The following is a 22,312-nucleotide window of genomic DNA, read 5'->3' as shown; positions in this document are numbered from 1 at the left end:
AATTTTTGATGTGTTATCATGGGCATATCTTTTGCTACTATGACTACTTTGATGAGAGACTCTTCTTATGCTTTTTTAATGTTTCTTCCAAAGGCTTCTACCATAATAATGAATAAAAACAAAGATATGGGATCCCCTTTGCTAATACCTCTTGAAATATTGAAAAAACCATCCAAAAAGCCATTGATGAGGAGAGATATTTTTGGAGTAGAAATGCAATTAAAGATAAGATTAATCCATTAATACGAAAACCAAATGTTTCAAGGGTCTTGCACAAGAATTGCCAATCTATTTACCAAATATTTTTTGGATGTCTAATTTCATGAACATGCAAGCTTCTTTATCAAATTTTGATGAATGAATTTCTTCCTAGATAATAATTGTACCATCTAAAACAGATCTATTGGGCATAAACCTTGTTTGTTCTTCAAAAATAAATTTTGGTAAAACTTTTTTGGGCCTATTAGCTAAGGTTTTGGTGAGTATTTTGTAAATAGTGTTTCATACTACAATAGGCCAATAGTTGCTTGGTTTCTCATGATTAGCTTTCTTAGGAAAAATAGCTATAAAGGTATTATTCATTTCTACTAATAATGTACCCAAGTTTCTAGTTGCTTTAATAGTTCTCTAGAATTCATCTCCTAGGATGTCCCAACATTTATGAAAGAAAAATGCTTGGAATCCATCTGGTCCTGAGGACGTATATGGATTGAGACTAAAAAGTGTTGTTCTAATTTCTTCTTTGGAGAAGGCCTAATTTAAATATCTTTTTGTGTTCAACCGAAATTAGTTTTGATATATCCTTTTACATACTTTTTGTGCTCTTAGATTAGATTATTCAAAATTATTAAGAATGTTATTGTAGTAATCTACAATGAATATCTTTGTTGTCTGATTTGGGTATTCTATGATTTACCTTGATCGTCTTTAGTTTTTGATATTCTATTTACATTTCTATTATTGATAGTACTATTGTGGAAGAATTTAGTATTCCAATCCCCAACTATTAATCAGTTTTCTCTAGATTTTTGTTTCCAAAAGGTTTCTTCTTTCGCTAGAATTGATTCTTATTTTAGTAAGAGATATTCTTCTTTTGTGTATTTGTTGTTGTCTAGTTCTTCTTTTATAATTTCTTCATTTAGGTTTTTCAAATCTTCTTTTGTTTCTAACTTTTCTTTGAATAAACTATGAAAGTGTATTTCGTTCCATTTTAATATATTTTCCTTTAATATTTTTTATTTTTATATGAAACAAAATATTTTTGATCCCTCAAAGTATCCTTCTAACCACCATTGTTTTATTAGTGTCATAAACTTCTCATCTTGGAACCACATCTTTTCACATTTGAAGAGATTTCTAGAAGGTTTCTGAAGTTTTGATATATCTAATTTGACTGGAAAGTGATCTGATACCACATATGGTAGAATTGATGATTGAATTTAGTGATCAAAATGTCTAATATCTCCTTTGAATAAGAACCTATCAATTCATTCTTCTATTTGAAAAAATTATTTTCTTTTGTTATGCCACATGTAGAGACCATTTGTTGGTGCAAAATCAACTAGATTATCTTTGGAAATCCAATGTCTAAAATTTGTCATTGCTTGGGGAATGTACTGAGAGCCTCCATGTTTTTTCTTCTAAGCTTAAAATAGCATTAGAATCCCCTTCATTCATGAATACTTCTGAAGGGTTATTGTTTATAAAAGTGTTGATATCATGTCATAGCTCTCTCTTACTAGCAATCGGAGGTGGTCCATATACATTGATTAAAAGAAAATGTAGGTTTTCTTTATAACTTTTGACTTTACCACTCATCCAATTATTGGTTGATGCTAATCTATTATATGACATTTTCCTTGGATCCCATATGATGTTGATGCCCCTTGAAGCACCTTCAAATTCTATTAAATCAAATATCCATATCCCAAGTTTCGTATTTAATTTTTCCCCTTCTAACTTACTCAAATTTGTTTCTTGTAATAATATTAAGTCTAATCCAAATGAAGTTAAATTCTACTTTAGTAAGCATTTTTTGTTAAGGTCATTTATTCCCCTAGCATTCCAAGTTGTTAACTTCATTGATCTATAGGAAGGCCCTTCTGTTGGAACTACAATTGGAACAATTGTTATGTTATCATTGATGTCAAACCTTATTGGTAAGACAATTGCTATCTAAGTAGAGTGCCATATCAAGATGATTGCTGAAGAGGATTTGAAAAGAAAAGATAACAAAAGGACTTAGATGAAAGGTTGACTTCTAAGAAACTACAATGGGCACTTGATTAGTGAGACCTTCACAAGATAATGTGATTGTTTGATCATAACATGAGTGGAGAAAACAATTTTATTGAAGCCTAGAAGAGTCATCAATAGAAGACTAAATGCATAGGCTTGACCGAGAAAAGAGCAAAAGATTAAGGAACTAGAAGTATATGTCGAGTGATGCTAGTGTTGACCGAGTGAAAGTATAAGCTGAGAAAAATATAGTGTTTATTAAGCATCAGTATCAATTGAGTATTAGTAAGTGTCCTGGATAAAACATTCAGTATTGACTGAGTAATTCAATGATGATCAAGTGTCAAGACACAATGTTGGCCGAGTGACAACATTTGACAAATTATGAGGAAATCTTGTTTTCCAACTGACATAATTGAACTTTTAGAATATGGAAAATGTGTTGACGATAAGGTTGGATGGCCTTGGGCATTTAATTCAAGGGAAATTTTGTTTGAGCATTTTTATGCATGGATTCAAAGGGATTTTTTGAGAAGTTTCTAGAAGAGAAAGGAGGAAACGAAAAGATGAAAGGATTCAACGAATTTGACCAAACCCTAATATCTACGGTGATGTTTAAGCGACAAAATATCAAAATTACCTATTTAAGGAGGCACAGGGGCTAACCTAAAAGAGGTTGGAGTAGTTGTTGATGCTATTGACTATTGAACTTAAGTAGGAGGTTGAGAAGAGTCATGAAGAGGTGATTTGTGATCACTTGAAGGACTTCCAAGAAAATCAGAGACAAAGATAATAATGGAGGCCAATTAGTGGATCAATATATAAGCTACATTGTGATATATATTTGCAAAGTGAGTTGCATTTATTAGATAAACCTAGTGTTACTTTCTAATAATTGTATTGTATTGAAATCCTTTAATTAAGGTTAACTTAACAATCATTTGCAAATCCTTTAATCAAGGTGACATTCTAATGGAATTTTCTAAAGCCCTCTAACAAGGCCACTCCTAACAGGGTGATTAAATACTTTAACAATGTCACATCTAATAATGTATTTGTAACCTTTAACATGGTTGGTTCCTCGTAGAGCTCATTTCAGAAGAGTGAAAAATTGGTAGCATGTTATTGGTGATTTTTTTCCAAATTGGGTTTCCACATTAAATCTTGGTGTCATACTTATGTGGATGTTATTTGAGATGTTCTACTATTAGTATTTTACATTCTACAAGTTTGTTACTATTAGCATAGTGGACTACAAGTTTTAAGTTGTTGATTATTTGTTGTAAAGACTAAGCTACTAAATGTCTAGATCTAAAGTATTTGAAGTGATTAAAAGTTTAATTGGTATATTTGAACTCGACGATAACTGATTCACCCCACCCCCTCTCAGTTATTCTAAATATTTCTAACAATTAGTATCAGAGCATTGGTGCTTGTAGAGAAAAAAATGAAGGTACTTGAAGCTAAAGATAAAGATGTAGAAAAATGAGGTTCCAAGATTGAACAAGGAGAACCTACATGATAGAGTTTGATGAAGTCGCATCTAGCAAGAATTGGAGAAGGAGCAATACACTGTGGAACATGTATATGTAGAGATACCAAGGCCTTTGACAACTCAAGAAATGAAAGAGAAGCAAGAACACAATTAAGCAATGGTGGGGATTGCATCAACCCTAAGCTATACTGAGACTGATGATATAAATGAGTGCAGTACTGCAAATAAAATTTGGGATATGTTGTAGACTATCTATGGAGGAGACACATATGTTTTAAGATCAAAATCAAAAAGCTTGAGAGGAAAATTTTATGAGATGGGAATGACAAAAGGTGAAACCATTGCTCAATATTGTGGACCAGTCAAATAGGTGGTAAATTATATAAGAGGATTCAATGGAGAGATTGATGATGAAACTGTGATTAACAAGGTACTGAGAACCCTACTTCCTATTTATGCTAATAGAGTTTCTGTAATACAAGAATTGAGATGTACCCTTGGTAAGAATCTAACTTTGGAAAGATTAGTTGGTAGGCTTACTACCTTTGAATTGTCCAACTTTGATAATTTTACTCCTACTACTATTGAATCGACTTTCAAATCTCAATTGGTTCTTAACAAGAAAGGAAAAGGAAAATGTGTGAATAGTGATAGTGATATTTCTAATGATGATCTTGATGAGCTTGAAGCATTAATGTCTTGAAGACTTCCAATAGGAAAAGGCAAATTCAAAGGTAAACTTCCTATAAAATGTTTTTCATATAACAAGGTTGGTGACATTGTTGCAACATGTCCTAATAGAGAAGACAAGGATGAAAAGAAGGAAATAAAGTATAAAGGCAACAAAGATGGCATAGACAATAGAAGAAACAAGGAATACATATACAAAGGTAAGAAATCTTGTTATATTGCTGAAGAAGAGACTGACAATGAGTCTAATAGTAATGATGAAGAAGTTGTCTATATTGCTATGAAAGAAGATTCTAATGGAGATGAGAAAATTGCATTAATTTCATAGGTGAGTAAAGGTGATAGATGGATAATTGATGGTGGTTTCTCACATCACATGACTAGTGATAAAAGTAAGTTTGAAACCATGAAACATTATAAAGGTAGTTGTGTCGAGTTTGGTAATGATGCCCCATGCTTTGTGAATGGTAAAGGATGAATTTAATTGACTGATAAGATCAAGTGTGATAATGTAAATTAACTTTTTGAGTGTTGCATAGTTGAAAAAATTAGAATACAAAGTTAAATTTCATCACAAGAAGGCCAATATATTTAATGCAAATAGTAAACTAATTGGAAGTGGAGAACAAACAAGAGGTAACTTGTTCTATCTAGACTTATCTGATGAGACTTTCTTGTCTACATAATTTGATGATGTATGGCTATGGCATAAGAGGCTATGTCATGTATACTTTGATAAATTGGTAAGCATTAGTGAAATGAAAAGAATAAGAGGATTACCAAGGTTTAGGAAACCTAATGCTATGTGTAAACAATGTTAGTTGGGAAAAATGACAAAGTCTAGTTTCAAGAGAAAAACCTATTCATCTAATGATATTTTAGAATTGCTTTATACTGACCTTCGTGGACCTATTGGAGTGCAAAGCAACTATGGAGATAAATATTTCATTCTATTTGTTGATGACTACTCTAGAATGATGACTATGATGTTTTTAAAAGAAAAATATGAGGCTTTTCAATAGTTTAAGTGGTATAGAGTTTTTAAAAAAAGGCAAGAGTCTAAAGTGCTTGAGATATGATAGAGCAGGAGAGTTTATTTCTAACGAGTTCAACATATTCTGTAATGATAGAGGAATCAAGAGACATATTTCAGCACCTAGGACCCCTCCCTAGAATGGAATAGTTGAAAGAAGGAATAGATCAATCATGGATTATGCTAGAACACTGATGATGGAGAAGAATGTGTCATAGAAATACTAGAGAGAAGTTGTAAATACAACAATCTATACTTTGAACAAAGTACAAGTCAAGAAAGGTACAAATATTACATCCTTTGAGTTATGGTATGTGCATGCACCTAATGTGAAATATTTTAATGTCTTTGGAAGAAAATGCTATATACTGAAGGATAGTAGAAATGGAAAACTTGATGCTAAAAGTGATGAAGGAATATTTCAAGGATATTAGATACTAAGAGAAAAGCTTATAAATGTTTGAATTTTAACACTAACAAAGTTGTGGAAAGTATAAATGTGAAAGTTGATGAATATACAGAAAATAATGAAGTTGAATGCAAGACAAAACCTGAAGATTACAACACATTCATATATGTCAATGAAGGTGTGCCTTGTACCTTACCTAAGCTAGAAAACAAGACTATTGAGCAATATAAAACTGTGAATGTTGAGTTGCAATAATAGGCTACAGAACAATAGACTGTACGTGTCGAGCATTGGTAGAATGATGCCGAGATACAAGAAGTTGCCAAGCACTAGGAAGCTAATGTTGAGCAACCATAAGCATACGCAAAGATACAAAATAAACTTGAAATAAATTTTCAAGATGAACTTGAAGAAGAAGAAGAAAGAAGAAAGAAGAAACAAGCTTACAATAGCAAAATATGTAAGAAGACATCATACACTTGAATAAATCATTAGAAACAAAGACTTTGGAGTCATGAAAAGGAAAAGATTGAGAAGTGATACATGTTTACTTTGTGAGTTTGAACCTAAAATAGTGAAGGATGCTTTGGATAATGAAGATTGGATTTAGGAAATGAATGAAGAAATTGAATAGATAGAGAATAACAAAACCTGGTCATTAGTACCTAGACAAAAGGGCAAGAATGTTATTGGAACAAAGTGGGTATTCAGGAACAAGCTGAATGAAAAAGGAGAAGTCACAAGGAACAAAGCTAGATTGGTATGCAAAGGATATGCATAAGAAGAAGGCATTGACTATGGAGAAACATTTTCCCCAGTCACAAGATTGGAAGGAGTTAGAACTCTACTTGCATATTCTATTTACAAAGGATTTTAAAGTGTATCAAATAGATGTCAAATCTATATTTCTAAATGGAATATTGGAAGAAGAAGTTTATAATGAACAAATAAAAGATTTTTTGATCCCAACAAGAAGAACATGGTATATAAACTGCATAAAGCACTATATGGACTAAAACAAGCCCCTAGAGCATGGTATGAAAGGTTGCACAATTATTTGGTAAAGATTGGTTTTGCAAAGACAAATGATAACAATAATTTGTACTTGAAAAACTAAAGGTGGTAAACAGATACTATTAGGTGAAATATTTGTGGATGATATCATATTTGGAACACATGAACCATTATACAAATCATTTGCTAATGAGATGTAGAAGGAATTTGAAATGACCATGTTTGGGGAAATCAAATTCTTTGTTGGTTTACAAGTATATTAGATGAAGAAATGTATCTACATTACCAAATCCAAATACATCAAGGACATACTAAAAACCTTTGGGATGGAAGATTCAAGATTAGTTAGTATGCCTATGGCTACTGGACATAATTTTTTTAAGAATGATGATTCTACTGATGTGAACTATACATTGTATAGATCAATGATTAGGAAGCTACAATATGTTGTTCACAATAGACCAGATATTGGACTAGCTATTGGGATGGTTGCAATATTCTCTACAAATCCTAAGGATAATCATATGATGGTAGTGAAAAGAATACTAAGCTATATGAAAGGAATAGAGGATAATGGACTATATTACAAAAAGAATGACAAGTTTGAACTGAAAGTGTACACAGATGTTGATTGAGCAAGAAATGTTGATGATAGAAAGAGTACAAGTGGTGGAGTTTTCTTTCTAGGAAAGAGAATGGTTTTGTTGACAAGAAAAAAACATAATTGCATTTCACAATCAACAACAGAAGCTAAATATGTAGCAGCAATAGTTAACTATTCTAACATTGTGTGGATCAAGTAATTATTCAAAGGAATGAAGGAAGAGATCATTGATCAATGATAGAAGACCAAATGCAGAGGCTTGACTGAGCAAAGAGTAGAAGATTAAGTAACTAGAAGTATATGTCGAGTGATGCTAGTGTTGACTAAGGTAAAGTACAAGCCAAGAAAAATACAATATCGATCAAGAATCAGTATTGACCAAGTATTAGTAAGTGTGCTAGGCAGAATAGTTAGTATTGATCAAGTAATTCAGTGATGACTGAGTGTCAGAACACAGTGTTAGCCGAGTGACAACATTTGACAGATTATGAGGAAATCTTGATTTCTAGTTGACATAACTGAATTCTTTGAATATGGAAAATGTGTGGAAGATAAGGATAGATGACCTTGAGCATTTAATTCAAGGGAAACCGTGTTTGAGCATTTCTATGCATGGATTCAAATATAATTTTTGAGAAGTTTCTAGAAGAGAAAGGAGGAAATGAAAAGATGGAAGAATTCGATGAATCTGACCCAACCCTAAGATCTATAGTGATGTTTAAGCAGCAAAAGATTAGAATTACCTATTTTAGGAGGCATAGGGGATAACCTAAAAGAGGTTGGATTAGTTTTTTTATGCTATTGACTGTTGAAATTAAGCAAGAGGTTGAGAAGAGTTATGAAGAGGTGACATGTGATTGCTTTAAGGATTGCCAAGCAAATTAGAGACAAAGATGATAGTGGAGGTCAATTAGTGGATCAACATATAAGCTACATTGTGATTTGTATTTGAAAAGTGAGTTGTATTTATCAATTCAACCTAATGAACTACTCTCTAACCATTGTATAAATATTGAAATCCTTTAATTAAGATTGACTTAACACTCATTTGCAAATCCTTTAATCAAGATGACATTCTAATGAAATTTTCTAAAGCCCTCTAACAAGGCCACTCCTAATAGGGTGATTAAATCCTTTAACAAGGTCACATTTAACAATGTGTTTTGTAACCTTTATCAGGGTTGGCTCCTCATAGAGCTCACTTTAGAAGAGTGAAAAAATGGTAGTATATTATTGGTGGTTTTTCTCAAATTGGGTTTCCACGTTAACTCCTAGTGTCATACTTGTGTGGATGCTATTTGAGATTTGTTTACTGTTAATGTTTTACATTTTACAAGTTTTTTACTATTAGGACAATGGATTGCAAGTTTTATGTAGCTGATCATTTGTAATAAAGACCAAGCTACTAAATATTTGGATCTAGAGTATATGAAGTGATTAGAAGTTGAATTGGTACATCTGAACCTAAGGATAATTGATTCACCCCTCCCACCCCCTCTCAGTTATTCAAAATCATTCTAATACCTTCCCCTTCCCAACTTTTAGAATATCATGGATCTTTTTTTGATTTCTCACTTTACTTGTTCCTATTCTTAGTTCTACAAGAGTTTTCCTACCTCTCTTCTTTTTTTGTTTACCACATCAGGGAGCCTTTATTCTGTTCACGTTATATGAGTAAGTCAATATAATATCCAACATTACTTATACTATGTTCTAATTGATCATTTGATATTTCTTCCCCTTCTCTTATTATTTCTTTAAATATTGTGCTATCCAGATTGTTTTTCCTTGCTAAATTATTTTATTTGTTTGTTTGTTTGTTTGTTTTTTTGTTTTTTTTTTAATTTATTTATTTATTTTATTTTTTTGATAATAGTTTCTTTTGTTGTGATGATAAATTCCAATTTTGATTTAAATTTTCTTCTACTCCAAATTCCTCCCAAAATTCAATATAGATTTTTTTAATGTTGATTCTATCAAAAGAGTTATTCTTTGAATTTGATTGTCCTATTTTTCAATATATAAGACGCAAATTCTAATGGGATACCATTCCCTTCCCGCTCTTCTATATCTCTTTGCTTGTATTTTGCATTGAAAGATTGAAAATGATCTTTCCCATTTTTGGGAGTTTGCCAAAACTTAAATGATCTCTTTTTAGCCCTTTTCCTATACATTTTTTTACTTGTATTTATCAACTGTTATGTATGTCTAGATTTATTAAGATAAATGTTTGTAAATCCTCCCATGGTCAAAGCTACTTGCTAATTATTTTGATCTAGTTGATTCAAATTTTCATTATCTAATTTTTCTCCTTCCTTTGTTTGTTGTTCACATTATGTTATAACCTCTCTTTTATATGCCTGTTTAGAGATGGCTAAAGATGTTGTACCCTTTTCTGAAACCCCTTCTTGTAATTCCTTTTTATTTTCTATAGATACAATAATATTGTTTTCTTGCTTTGGGCTGTGTAGATAAGTTGAATTATCGTGTTGCTTGTGTGCTTCTTCCTAGAGAGTGATTTGATCACTACTATCATTTTGGATTAACAAAATGTCATGGGTAAGCCTTTTGTATTGAATCAAATTCTTTTTGATAACCTCTATAAATAGATTATGTTTAATGCATTTCTCACATTGCTATAGTGTATCCATGTTTTCTTCAAAGTTAATGGAATTGAATTGATCCTTCTCAATACTACTATTGCCTATCTGTGATTTCACTGATGTATTAAATGTTGGAGAGAATTCTTTTGATATGGCATTGTCCAAAAGTTCCCCTTCTTCAATAACATGATCAAATTCTTCTACCCTATTCTCAACACTTCTACTGTTCATCTCTACCTCCGATGATCCATTTGTTCCAGGAAGTTATGCTAATTTTTATTTATTATATAAATATTTGGAAAGCTTTCTCTTAAACATGAATATTTAACTAATATTTTGGGAACTTGTTAAACATGAATATATGTCCTTTGTATCTTGAGATTCTTAGATTATATATTGAGTGATTAGTAATAAGTTTAATAGGTTTAATGCTAGAAGTTTTAAAGTTTAAATTGATAAGAATTCTAATGTTAATATGCATGCTATAATTGGTTTCTATCCCTATCATATCTCCTATTGAAGATCCAATGCATTTAAAAATGTCTATATTATTAATTTAAGGGAATATTGGATCTACTTCTACCCATGTAGGGGCTAAGTATTTATTTGCTACATATTCACTAATATTTTTCCCATTTCATTATATTTAATAGAACACCCTTTAAAAATATTGATTGAAATTGAAAGAAAATCCTTCTTTATAGATTCATTTTTGCAATGTATATAAAATATTCTATCAGAGATTGTCAGAATCTGCCTTAGGGCAGAATTCACCCAAGACCAAGGAACTCAAAACAAAAGCACAAATTAGACCAGAGTATGATCAGAATAATTATATAGTATTCAATACAATGTACAAGTACACTAGGAGTGCCTGAATATAAAGGCCTCTAAGATGCATCTAGAATGCCTTGGAATTAGCATCATGATAAGTCATACAACTAGGCACATGTCCACCAGATGTGGGTTATCCTCCATTAAGCATGAAAGTAAGTGCGATGATGAGAGGATAAGCCTACAATGGTGTGACACGCTAATCAGTGTTGTAGAAAACACATGCTAAATTAGGAGTGCAAATAACTATGTTGTCTACATGACAACCCAAGAAGGTCCACAAACTCCTAAGTGTCTCATAAAAAGCAATAATAAAATAATGCACTAACCTAAGTAAAGTGTAAATAGTAAATACCTATTTACACCAACAAACCCCCCCCCCCCCCCCCTTAAGTGCAACTTAGGAGAATGCACTTAAGCTCACTAATGCATGATGGGTCCCAGCTACGAGGCCATGTGAGGCACCCATGTACAAAAGCAATGCTATAGAATGATGCAATGCAACCTCTAATAAAGCGAAGAAAGAGGGAAAACCCTCCTCCAAAAAGAGAGATGAGTACAATAAAGAAGATGAGAGAGAAGAAGACCTCAGAAGAGGAAAAAATCCCTCCCAGAAGAAGAAGAAGAAGAGAGAAGTCAAGGGACTCCCCTTTTGGCAACATCCCACACTAACAAGAGATCTTGCAAATGAGTATACTTGACCTCGATGACGGGTTTGGTGAAGATATCAATGACCTACTCTATTGTAGGACAATACTATAGTGCAATGATCTGCTCATGTATAAGCTCTCTGATATAGTGCATATGAACCTTGATGTGCTTTGTCTGCTAATGTTGAACTGGATGCTTAGAGATCTCAATGGCACTTTGATTGTCACAATGAGTAACTGTAGGCTTAGGTAGATCAAATCCAAACTCCTCCAGGATGTGTTGTAACCAAAGAGCTTCTGTAGTTGCATTGACAGCTCCTCGATACTCAGCCTCTGTAGAAGAAAGAGCAACATTGTTTTGCTTCTTACTTTTCCAACAAATAGGACTGGAACCAAGGTGAAATATGTACCCTAAAGTGGACTTGCGAGAATCTAAATCTCCTGCATAGTCCAAGTTTGTGTATCCAATCAATTGAGGCCCTGTACCTACTACATAATGTATCCAATGTGTATGTGTACCCTTGATGTAGTGCAAAATGTGCTTGGCAGCCTTCCAATGAAGCTCATGTGGTTCTTGCATAAAGTGTGAAACCATGCCAACTACAAAAGCAATATCAAGGCGTGTATGTGTCAAGTAGATAAGGCTCCCAACTAACTGTCTGTGTAAAGTAACATCAACAAGTGGAATGGTACACTTAGCCTCTAGCTTGATGCCTGATAGGAAGGGAGTAGGAGCAGGCTTGCAGTCGCAAATGTGAAACTGAGAAAGCAAGTCAAGAGCATACTTGGGTTGTGAAAGTGATATCCCTACTGAAGACTGTGTGATCTCAATGCCAAGGAAGTAATGTAGCAATCCCAAGTCTATCATGGAAAATATGTCATGTAGAGAGGTCTTGACACTGGCAATGATGGATGAAGTGCTCCCTATAATGATCAAGTCATCAACATAAAGCACTAGTATCAAGTGAGAGTCATCTTTCTAAAGAATGTAGACATTCAAATCAGAGTGACATCTGGTGAAACCTTCTAAGAGGAGGAAGGAATCCATTTTGGCATACCAAGCCCAAGGAGCCTATTTTAGACCATAAATAGACTTCTTCAATCTGCAAATCATAGTAGAATCCTATACGAACCCATGTGGCTGCTCCATATAAATTTCCTCATGAAGATCACCATTCAAAAAAGCACTTTTAACATCCATCTAGTGTACAACCCAACCTTGAACTATAGCAATTTCTAGTGTCAGGCAAATAGAGTTCATCTTGGAAACCGATGCAAAAGTCTCTGTATAGTCAATACTTGGAACTTGTGAGAAACCTTTGGCAACTAGTATAGCCTTATGTTTATCTACACTTCCATCTGCTGCAAATTTGGTTCAATAGATCCACTTGCATTGAACTACTTTTCTTCCCTTAGGAAGGGGAACTAAGTCCCATGTATTGTTTTTCATCAATGAATTGTATTCTTCCTCCATAGCCTTATCCCATTTTGGAATCCCTAATGCTTCTTTGAAAGACTGCGGATCTGAAGCAATGGCTATGTATGCATGTGGAAATGACTTGTGTTGTGACCTAGTCCTTCGAGTGTATGAAGGATTTCCCACCAATGAACCTACTGCATCAAGGGTTTGTTTTGTCCAATGAGGTTTAGTGGAAGAAGAAGGAATTGCCTCAACTATTTGTTGACCCTGCAAAGGTGGTGTCTTACAAGTCAAAGTTGGAGGAATCTCATCTTCCGAATCACTTTCATCACTATGATCACTATCCACAAAGGAGGAAGAAGGAGGAGTTGAAGAAGCCAAACTTGAACATGTCTCTTCAAAGTGAACACTCCTCTCATAAAAGATTTCATGAGTCTTTGGATCCATTAGTTTGTATGCCTTGAGATGATCAGGATATCCAACAAATATGCATGGTTTGCTTTGTGGTTCTAATGCCTTTTGCTTTTATGGAGGTATCCTTGCCCATGTTGGACAACCAAAAACTTTGAAGTGTTTGACATTTGGTTTCCTACCACGCCAAGCCTCAAAAGGTGTTATTCCATCTAAGGCCTTATGCGGACTTCTGTTTTGGATGTAGTTGGCACAACACATGGCTTCAACCCAAAACACTTGATCTAGAGACTTGTGTTGAAGCATGCAAGTGGTCATTTCCTTAAGGGTTCTATTTTTTTTTTTAGCTACACCATTTTGCTATGGTGTGAATGCAACTAAATGTTGAACATCTATCCCCTCATGTGTGCAGAAGTCTATAAGTCTAGAGTTGACATATTCTCTGCCATTATTTGTTTGTAGGATCTTGATGGCTTTCCTTGATTTTTTCTCAACTTGAGCTTTGAAGGTGATAAAGTTGTCAAAGACTTCACTCTTCTGATGAAGAAAAAAGACCCAAGTGTACCTTGAAAAGTCATCAATAAATGTGAGAATATAGAGGGTTTTACCAAAGGATGGTACTAGAAAAGGGCCAACTACATCACTATGAACCAATTCTAGAACAACAGTTGCCTTCCAAGACTTCCCCTTGTCATGTTTCTCTTCGGGATGTTTAATTGCATCACAACTTGAACATACACCCTTTGAAAACTTGACTTGAGGTAGACCAATGACCATTTCCTTGCTGCTTAATTACTAAAGGTAGCAATAATTAAGATGTCCAAATCTTTCATGCCATAGTTTACTTTGAGTGTTTGAATGAGTCAACAAGGCAATAGACGTGGACTTAGGCACAAAATGTGAGAAAGAATAAAGTCTAGTCTCATGGTTTGCCTTTTCAACCGCCACCATTGAATCATCTTTGAGATTTTTCACCATAGTTGTGTCAGGGAGGAACTCTGCTTTGTTGCCACATCCATAGTGAGTGATTTGATAGATGGAGAGAAGGTTGGTGCTAGTATTAGGAACATGAAGTACATCCTTGAAGATGCCATTTTCCAACTCAACATTTTCTTTACCTTCTACTTCTACTTGAGTATCATTTCCCACATAGATGTAAGGTACATTTGATGGTTTTAAAGAGGAAAATTGCTCCCTTGAAGCACCCATGTGATGTGTTGCTCCTGAATCAAGAACCCATTCCTCCGCATTATTTGTACTTGCAACTAAAGCTTATCCCTTGCCCTTTGAAGTGGATGAAGATCCCTTATCCTTGTATGCATTTGGAACATCAATTTTGTGTTTCCTCATAATGTTGACCAATTCATTAATCTGCTTATCTTTGCACTCATGTTCATCATGACCATTCTTCTTACAATAGGAACATATTTTCTTCTCCTTTTTGTTGGAATTGTTTCCTTTTTTATTATTCTTGGATGAAGACTTTCCTTGTTGTGAAGAAGAATGTTGAGTAGAAGAAGATTGATTTGAGGAAGATTGTTGTTTTGAGGAGGATTGTTGTGTGTGATCTTGTGGCTTAGGCTTCCATTGCTTATGCTTCTTGTTTGAGTTTTTACCACTTGAATTACCTTCATTTGCTACCAAGGCTTTAGTTTTGGAAGACTTAAGAATTCCCATACCCACTAAATTGTCATGTTCTAAGATCAACATTTCTGAGAATTTCTCAAATGAAGGCTTAACATAGGCACTACCCATTGTTAATTTGTGTGTATTGAAGCTAGAAACAAAAGGAGCATATTCAGGTGCAAGATGAGTCATGATGTGTTTGATCATCTTTCCATCTTTAATGGGTTCACCACAATCCTTAAGTTGTGCCCTATACATTTCTACTTGGGTAAGATAGTCTTTAATTGTGTCAAAATTTCTAGGATCCAACTTGAGAAGTTTATCCTCTATGGTGTAAGCCATGTCTTCATCCACTATCCCATACAAAGCTTCAAGTTTAGCCCAAACCTCTATTGGATCTATAAGCTTCCTAATGTGAAATTTGACAGGATCAAAGATATTTTTCAACAAGGTTCCTAGGGCCATCTCTTGTTTGGATTCCCATTCTTCTTTTCGAGCTTCATCAGCATCAACAAGAGGTTTCTTTGTTGCACCAATGACATAACACAATAAACCTTCTTCTACCAATGGCTCTTTAATGTTTTCTTTCCAAGTAGCATAATTATGTGGAGTTAACTTTGAAAAAGAACCCATAATGCAAGAACACAAGATCAAGGAGACACAGAACATAGTACACCCCCCCCCCTCTTTTCACTCAATCAAAAAATACCTCCCAAAATGAATGATTTTGGCACTTTATATATAGTGTGTTTACAAGAAGCCACTTGCCAAAATGGACAAAGTGGGCTTTTTAATTTTGCTGATTACAACCTCTGTATAGAGTACAAATCTAGACTATTAAAATGTAGCTCAAAATTACATCAATTGTGAAGCAATACAATGCAAAACAAGATCTATCTCTAAAAGTGATATTTTTGTCCAAATAAGACTACAATCTGACTGCAAATCTAAAAACTAGACGAAAAAATACACTTTAAAAAAAAATGGAACCTAAAAAGGAGTCTAGATGAGCCCATATGATGTGTTTGAAGTTACAAAAAGTAGGATTAGATAGGTACAGTCACCAAAAAATGCTTATACTGAAAAATCCATGCACCAAAACTAGAAACTAGCTACACCACTGAAAGATTTAGGAAATTTCATCCAAAAAAAAAAAATTGCACCTAATTTGGAGTCCAGATGGCCGAGTTATGGTCGTTTGAAGTTGGGCTACCAAATCAAAACTGCATCTGAAGAGGGGTTTGGAGAGGAAAACACTGTGTTAAATTTGACAGCCAAATGACTGTCACAACAGTTAAAAAATGCTCTGGTATGACAGTCAAATAGATGTCAAATTTAGGCTTATTGTTTTCTGATGTCAGTGTATGTGCAGACCTGTGATGATGTCACCTTGTATGACTGATGATGTTAGCATGTACAGATTGTACAGAAAGGCACAGATGATCCGTGTGGTAGGGTACAGTCAATTCAACGTGTCTCCTTACATGGCATACAATCATTGCTGATTGTATTGCACACATGGCATACAACAGCTTGTGTGGAAGCTGACTATGTTGGTACAACACTGCGCAGGTGGCATTGACATGGACCTAACAACTATTTGCTAACTGTGTCACGGGCTCTGTTTGCGTGTGTCCACGTGGCAAGATTTAATTCGGTCACATGTTGTTGTTCTATCCGAGTGGGCCTCGCTACTTTGGATGCGTGTCAAACTTAGACTCTGCCTGAACTGCTGGAAAGTATATCCATTGCCAAAAAAAATTGGATGTGATGCCTGATTTTAAAAAGACGTTGTCGGCATTTAAAAGTGACAGGGACCTTGCAATTTAGTCCCACATTGAACAAATCTGTGGACTCAAAGTTTTGTAAAAGCTAACCCACGTGCATAACAAGTAAAGAACTGGCCGTGATTATGTGGAGGTGCCCGTTGGGTGTTAATCGCTAGAGGTGAGTGGGTTTCTCTTGCTTGATGGTGTCCACCAAGAATGAGAAATGCTAGAAGTTTGGTGACTTGCTGGTTGAAAGTGGAATATGATGTGCAGATTAAGAGTATTCCTCAGAATATCTAGTGCGTAGGGTCGATAGTTGATAGCCTGGTGCTTGTGCACTAAAAACTTTTCTCTACCTTTCTTTGCACGCTCGACTAGGAAAAATCTAAATTTTTTTAATGAAAAATGCAGGAAAAAATAGTAGAAAATTTGAGAATTAAACTGATCCAAAAAATAAATTACAGATCAAATAATGACCATACTCGTACTTGCAAATCAAGCCTTCAGGTTTTGATTTGCAAAAGTCTTTTGCCTCCTAGTTGACTATAGCCTAAAATAGGCAAATTTATAGTCAATATTCACCGAATCGTTGCTCTAGATGCAATGGCAAGGTCCGCTTTGGCTCTAGACACTCCCAATTACAGCAACAAGGTCTCCAATGGCTATGTGACAAATATATCCCTCAGCTCTGATACCATGTAAGAATTTGCCTTAGGGCAGAATTCACCCAAGGCCAAGGAACTCAAAACACAAGCACAAATTAGACCAGAGTATGATCAGAATAACTGTATAGTATTCAATACAATGTACAAGTACACTAGGAGTGCCTGAATATAAAGGCCTCTGAGATGCATCTAGAATGTCGTGGAATTAGCATCGTGATAAGTCATACAACCAGACACATGTCCACTAGATGTGGGTTATCCTCCATTAAGCACGAAAGTAAGTGTGATGATGAGAGGATAAGCCTACAATGGTGTGACATGCTAAACAGTGTTGTAGACAACATGTGCTAAATTAGGAGTGCAAATAACTTTGTTGTCTACATGACAACTCAGTGAATGATGCAAACCCCTGTGTTGTAGACACCATGTGCATAATTAGAGTTACGTACTTCTGTGTTGTCTACATGACAACCTAAGAAGGTGCACAAACTCCTAAGTGTCTCATAAAGAGAAATAATAAAATAATGCACTAACCTAAGTAAACTTAAGTAAAGTGTAAATAGTGAATACCTATTTACACTAACAGAGATAAATAATATACTTACCTGTGGACCACAAAATTCTTCTAACTAGCTGATCATTTCATGATTTTTAGAAATAGGTTCGTTCCAATACACATATAAACCAAAATTTTCACAATCCAACTAGCAATCTTCACTAGCTTGATTGCTGACAATGAGAACTTCTTGATGAGTTGAAACTACTTGTTTTGTACTTGAATTGGGGTGATTATGAATTGGGCAATGCTGACTGTGAGATCATAAGTGGGAGGGTTTTGGAAACCTTTTTGGGCAAAAAGAAACAAATGTCCAGGGAGGTTGAGTCCTTCGATGGGGTGGAATATAAGGGCAAGAATTAATCTGTGTCTGAAGATGTAGATACATGGCTATTTTCTAGGGAGAGTTGAAATGACCTAAGTTAGCTTAAGATTTAGGGTTATCAAATGGCCGATTCCTCCTTCCGTATGCCCTAATCCAACAATTTTGATATGTTTTAGCGTATTTTATTTTCTTTACTATTTCCTGTTGCTTCACTTTAATGGATGGATTTGTTTCTATGCTGGTTTGCTTCATCTATATTTTATAAAATGACAAATGGTTTTGAGGTTTTCAAAGTCCCTTTTGTAGGAGTTGATGAAATCCAACTCCATAGCTTGTCAAGGATCACCTGCATGCAAATAACTTGTCAATGGGAAGCCAAGGAAGGAAGGAGCATGGAGCTAGGGAAAAAGCCTAAACAAACATGAGAGAGAAAATATTGCAACACAAGAAAATATATATTTACAATATGTTGAAAGTGTTGATGAAAATACAATGAGGGAGCCCAATATAAAGGACTCAAGGAATCTTCTAGAATGAGCTAGAAGATTCTAGGAGATAAGTGTGACAACTAAGCATACATCCCCATAAGGTGGCAAGTCCTCAAACAAAGTGAGAGGATAAGTATGACTTAGGAGGGAACAAACTCTCGTATTATCAACAACTTATAACAAACTCCTAGACTACAACTATTAAATAAATGCATTTACCTAAGTAAGCTTAAGTAAATAGAATAAATAATAAATAACAAACAATTTACTTTAACACCCCCCCTTAAAGTGCAACTTAGGGGAATGCCTTAAGCTCATAAAACTAAGATGAAATGCAGAATGGGTCCCGACAACAAGGCCATGTTAGGTACCCACGTACAATGCAAAGAAGTGTAACCTCTAAAAATAGGGAAAGAGAGAAAACCTCATGGGAAAAACCTTCCCCCAAAAAGAGGTAAGAACCTAGTGAAGGATTGAAGAAGCCTCCAACTAGAGAAATGTCCCCATAAAACAGGAATAAGGAGTGATCATGAATAGCATCGCTGAAGCATGAAGAAGCTACAAACTTTGCCATCAGAAATAAATTGTTGATCTGAAGAACCTCCAAGGAAGAAGAAGGCACGAATTGAGTGTGTCTATATGGTAGATGATCTATCTCACTGAAATGCATAGATAGCTAGCTGCTGCAATCACCTTGTATATAGGATCAACCATTGAATACATAGCTCACACTATCGAACCATCGAACCAAGGATGCATTAGAACAATAGCATAACCCCCCCTTAATGTAGACGATAACTGAGAAGGTGGGCCAAAATCCCTTGCAGACAGAGCCAGGAACGACAAGAGAGGAAGAGGTACACACACCTATAAAGACACGGTCACATCGATGCTACATGGGGCTAATGTTGTGGAAGGGACACTTACTTGACAAAGGGAGAAGGCCTAAAACAACAAACAACTATCCCCCCCATGGTGCTTTATAAAAAAAGTGCAAGTACAACTATCTCAAAAACAACGTTCATGAACCTAAAATGCAAGAGTGGCATTTTATCTTAGTGTGTATACATAAAAGTGCTTACAAATGATGTCTACAATGATCAGATTAGGAAACAAGCTGATACAAAAGATAATACAACCCAAAACCAAAAGAAACCATGCCAGGAAAATGATCCTTAGACCTAAAACACCCAAGATATCCACCATAGAGAAAAAATGCCAAAAACATAATAGAAAGAGCATGGTCGAGAATCTAAGGAAAAATACCTCATTTCTGAAAAGGTGACAAAACCAGCTTTCCAAAAATATAGCGTTTTCAAAAAATGAACATGGGACGCAAAAGATTTGCATGTCAGAGTCAAAAATAGAACTTTGGACTTCAACTAAAAAACTAGGCAACAAAACTGCATCAAAATCTGAAAATACCTACACCAATGTCTTCGTCTCGGATCCAGCTTTCTAACACTTCTTTCGAATTGGAAAAATACCTTTGTATGCTCAAGTTATGGCCAAAAAATGCAAGCAGGTCCAAAAATGACCCTAGAGAGGTGCAAGAGGGCTGATGATGCAGTGCTAATGTCAACAGATCACGACATTAAATTTGACAGCTTGAAGGCCATCATTGCAAAAAAGAAAGCCACATGCAAGCCACGTGGCAGTGCCATGTGGACACCACATAGCAGATACATATTACATGGTAGGGGCCACGTGGCAACTGTGCCACATGTGAATCATGCACTGGTGCTGACTGTGTAAAGGTTACCACGTGGGCTCTGTGTTGTTGGTGACTATACACAGGCTGCCAACTGTGCAAAAAGTACCACTGTCACTGCTGACTGTGTCAAAAAGCTGACGTAGCAACTGAGTGTGTTGCTGACTAGATGGGAGCTATGGGCTAGTGGCGGGCTCTGTAGATGGGCGGTGAAGCGGCGGGGAGCGTCGACGGTGGTTGCAGAACCAGAGGTGCCACTAGTGGAAAGTTCAAGAAGCGCCGACGACGGGGGCTGGGTGTGGGGAAGGCGTGCAACCTGTCGCAGCGGGGCACAGGCGGAACATGGGCAGCCCCGCGGTGGCTATTGGGTGGAGCCGTGGTGGCGTGCTCTGCACTAATTTTTAAAATTTTTTTCACTTTGTGTCCGTATGATCCATATAAAAAAGGCCTGCACCTAAATTTTTTTGCCTCTCGGAGCCCTGTCTCCAAAATCAACAAATTTTATATGGATCTAGCTGAAAAATGCCTTCTGAATCTAATGGCAGTGTCCGTTTGGGCCCATTGTGCTCCGAAAAAATGCTCCACCCCCAGATTGAAGAAAAATGCACAAACAAACTAGGGTTTGTGTCTCTGAATCACAGCTTCAAAAAACCTTCAACGAAGCAGCATCAGGGAGGCTCTGATACCATGTAGAAGTTGATGAAATCCAACTCCACAGCTTGCCAAGGATCACCTGCATGCAAATAACTTGTCAAAAGGAAGCCAAGGAAGGAAGGAGTGTGGAGCTAGGGAAAAAGTCTAAATGAACATAAGAGAGAAAATATTGCAACACAAGAAAATATGTATTTACAATATGCTGAAAGTGTTGATGAAAATACAATGAGAGAGCCCAATATAAAGGACTCAAGGAATCTTCTAGAATGAGCTAGAAGATGCTAGGAGATAAGTGTGACAACTAAGCATACATCCACATAAGGTGGAAAGTCCTCAAACAAGGTGAGAGGATACGTATGACTTAGGAGAGAACAAACTCCCGTATTGTCAACAACTTATAACAAACTCTTAGACTACAACTATTAAATAAATGCATTTATCTAAGTAAGCTTAAGTAAATATAATAAATAATAAATAATAAATAATAAATTATTTACTCTAACACCTTTTATCACATATTTTGTCTTCAAAAAGTAGGGTTTCTATAGTGTTTTTACTTCCTTTTGATTATTTTGAAATGTGATTCTTGGTTTTGACACTTGCTCGCCATATTTGCTTTTTTATTTTAAAAAAAATGTAACTTTAAAAAGATAAATTTTTTTTATTTGTAAACTTTTTGTTGCTTACTCTTTATATTTAATAATTTTTTTTGAAACCGTTCAACATACAAACTAATAAGACAACAAACAAATATTTTTATGAAAAGTGAATAAAAATATTTAAAAAGAGAACCATTATATATGAATAAAGTTTGTAAAAGTTCCAAATGATTGACTATTTTGCTAATACTTATAAAATCGTATCTAAGCTACATATCTAAAATCGTATCTAAGCTACATATCTAAAAGTAAAAATTATAAACACAAAACAACTTCAAATTCTTGACTATTTTATGACAAACAACTTTTCTAATAAAATAAAATAACACAACTTTAATAATAATAAATAATATTTATTTTTACTAATACCATTTTTTCATTTTTTCTAATGAATGGTTCCAAAATATTTCATTATCTTTTTTGAATAGATGAGACGTACACGCTTTTCATTCATTAAA

Source organism: Cupressus sempervirens, chromosome 10 (assembly GCF_028749045.1).
Source record: "Cupressus sempervirens isolate cs-2001-9-10 chromosome 10, ASM2874904v1, whole genome shotgun sequence".
NCBI classification, from domain to species: domain Eukaryota; kingdom Viridiplantae; phylum Streptophyta; class Pinopsida; order Cupressales; family Cupressaceae; genus Cupressus; species Cupressus sempervirens.
This window is presented reverse-complemented; position numbering follows the sequence as displayed.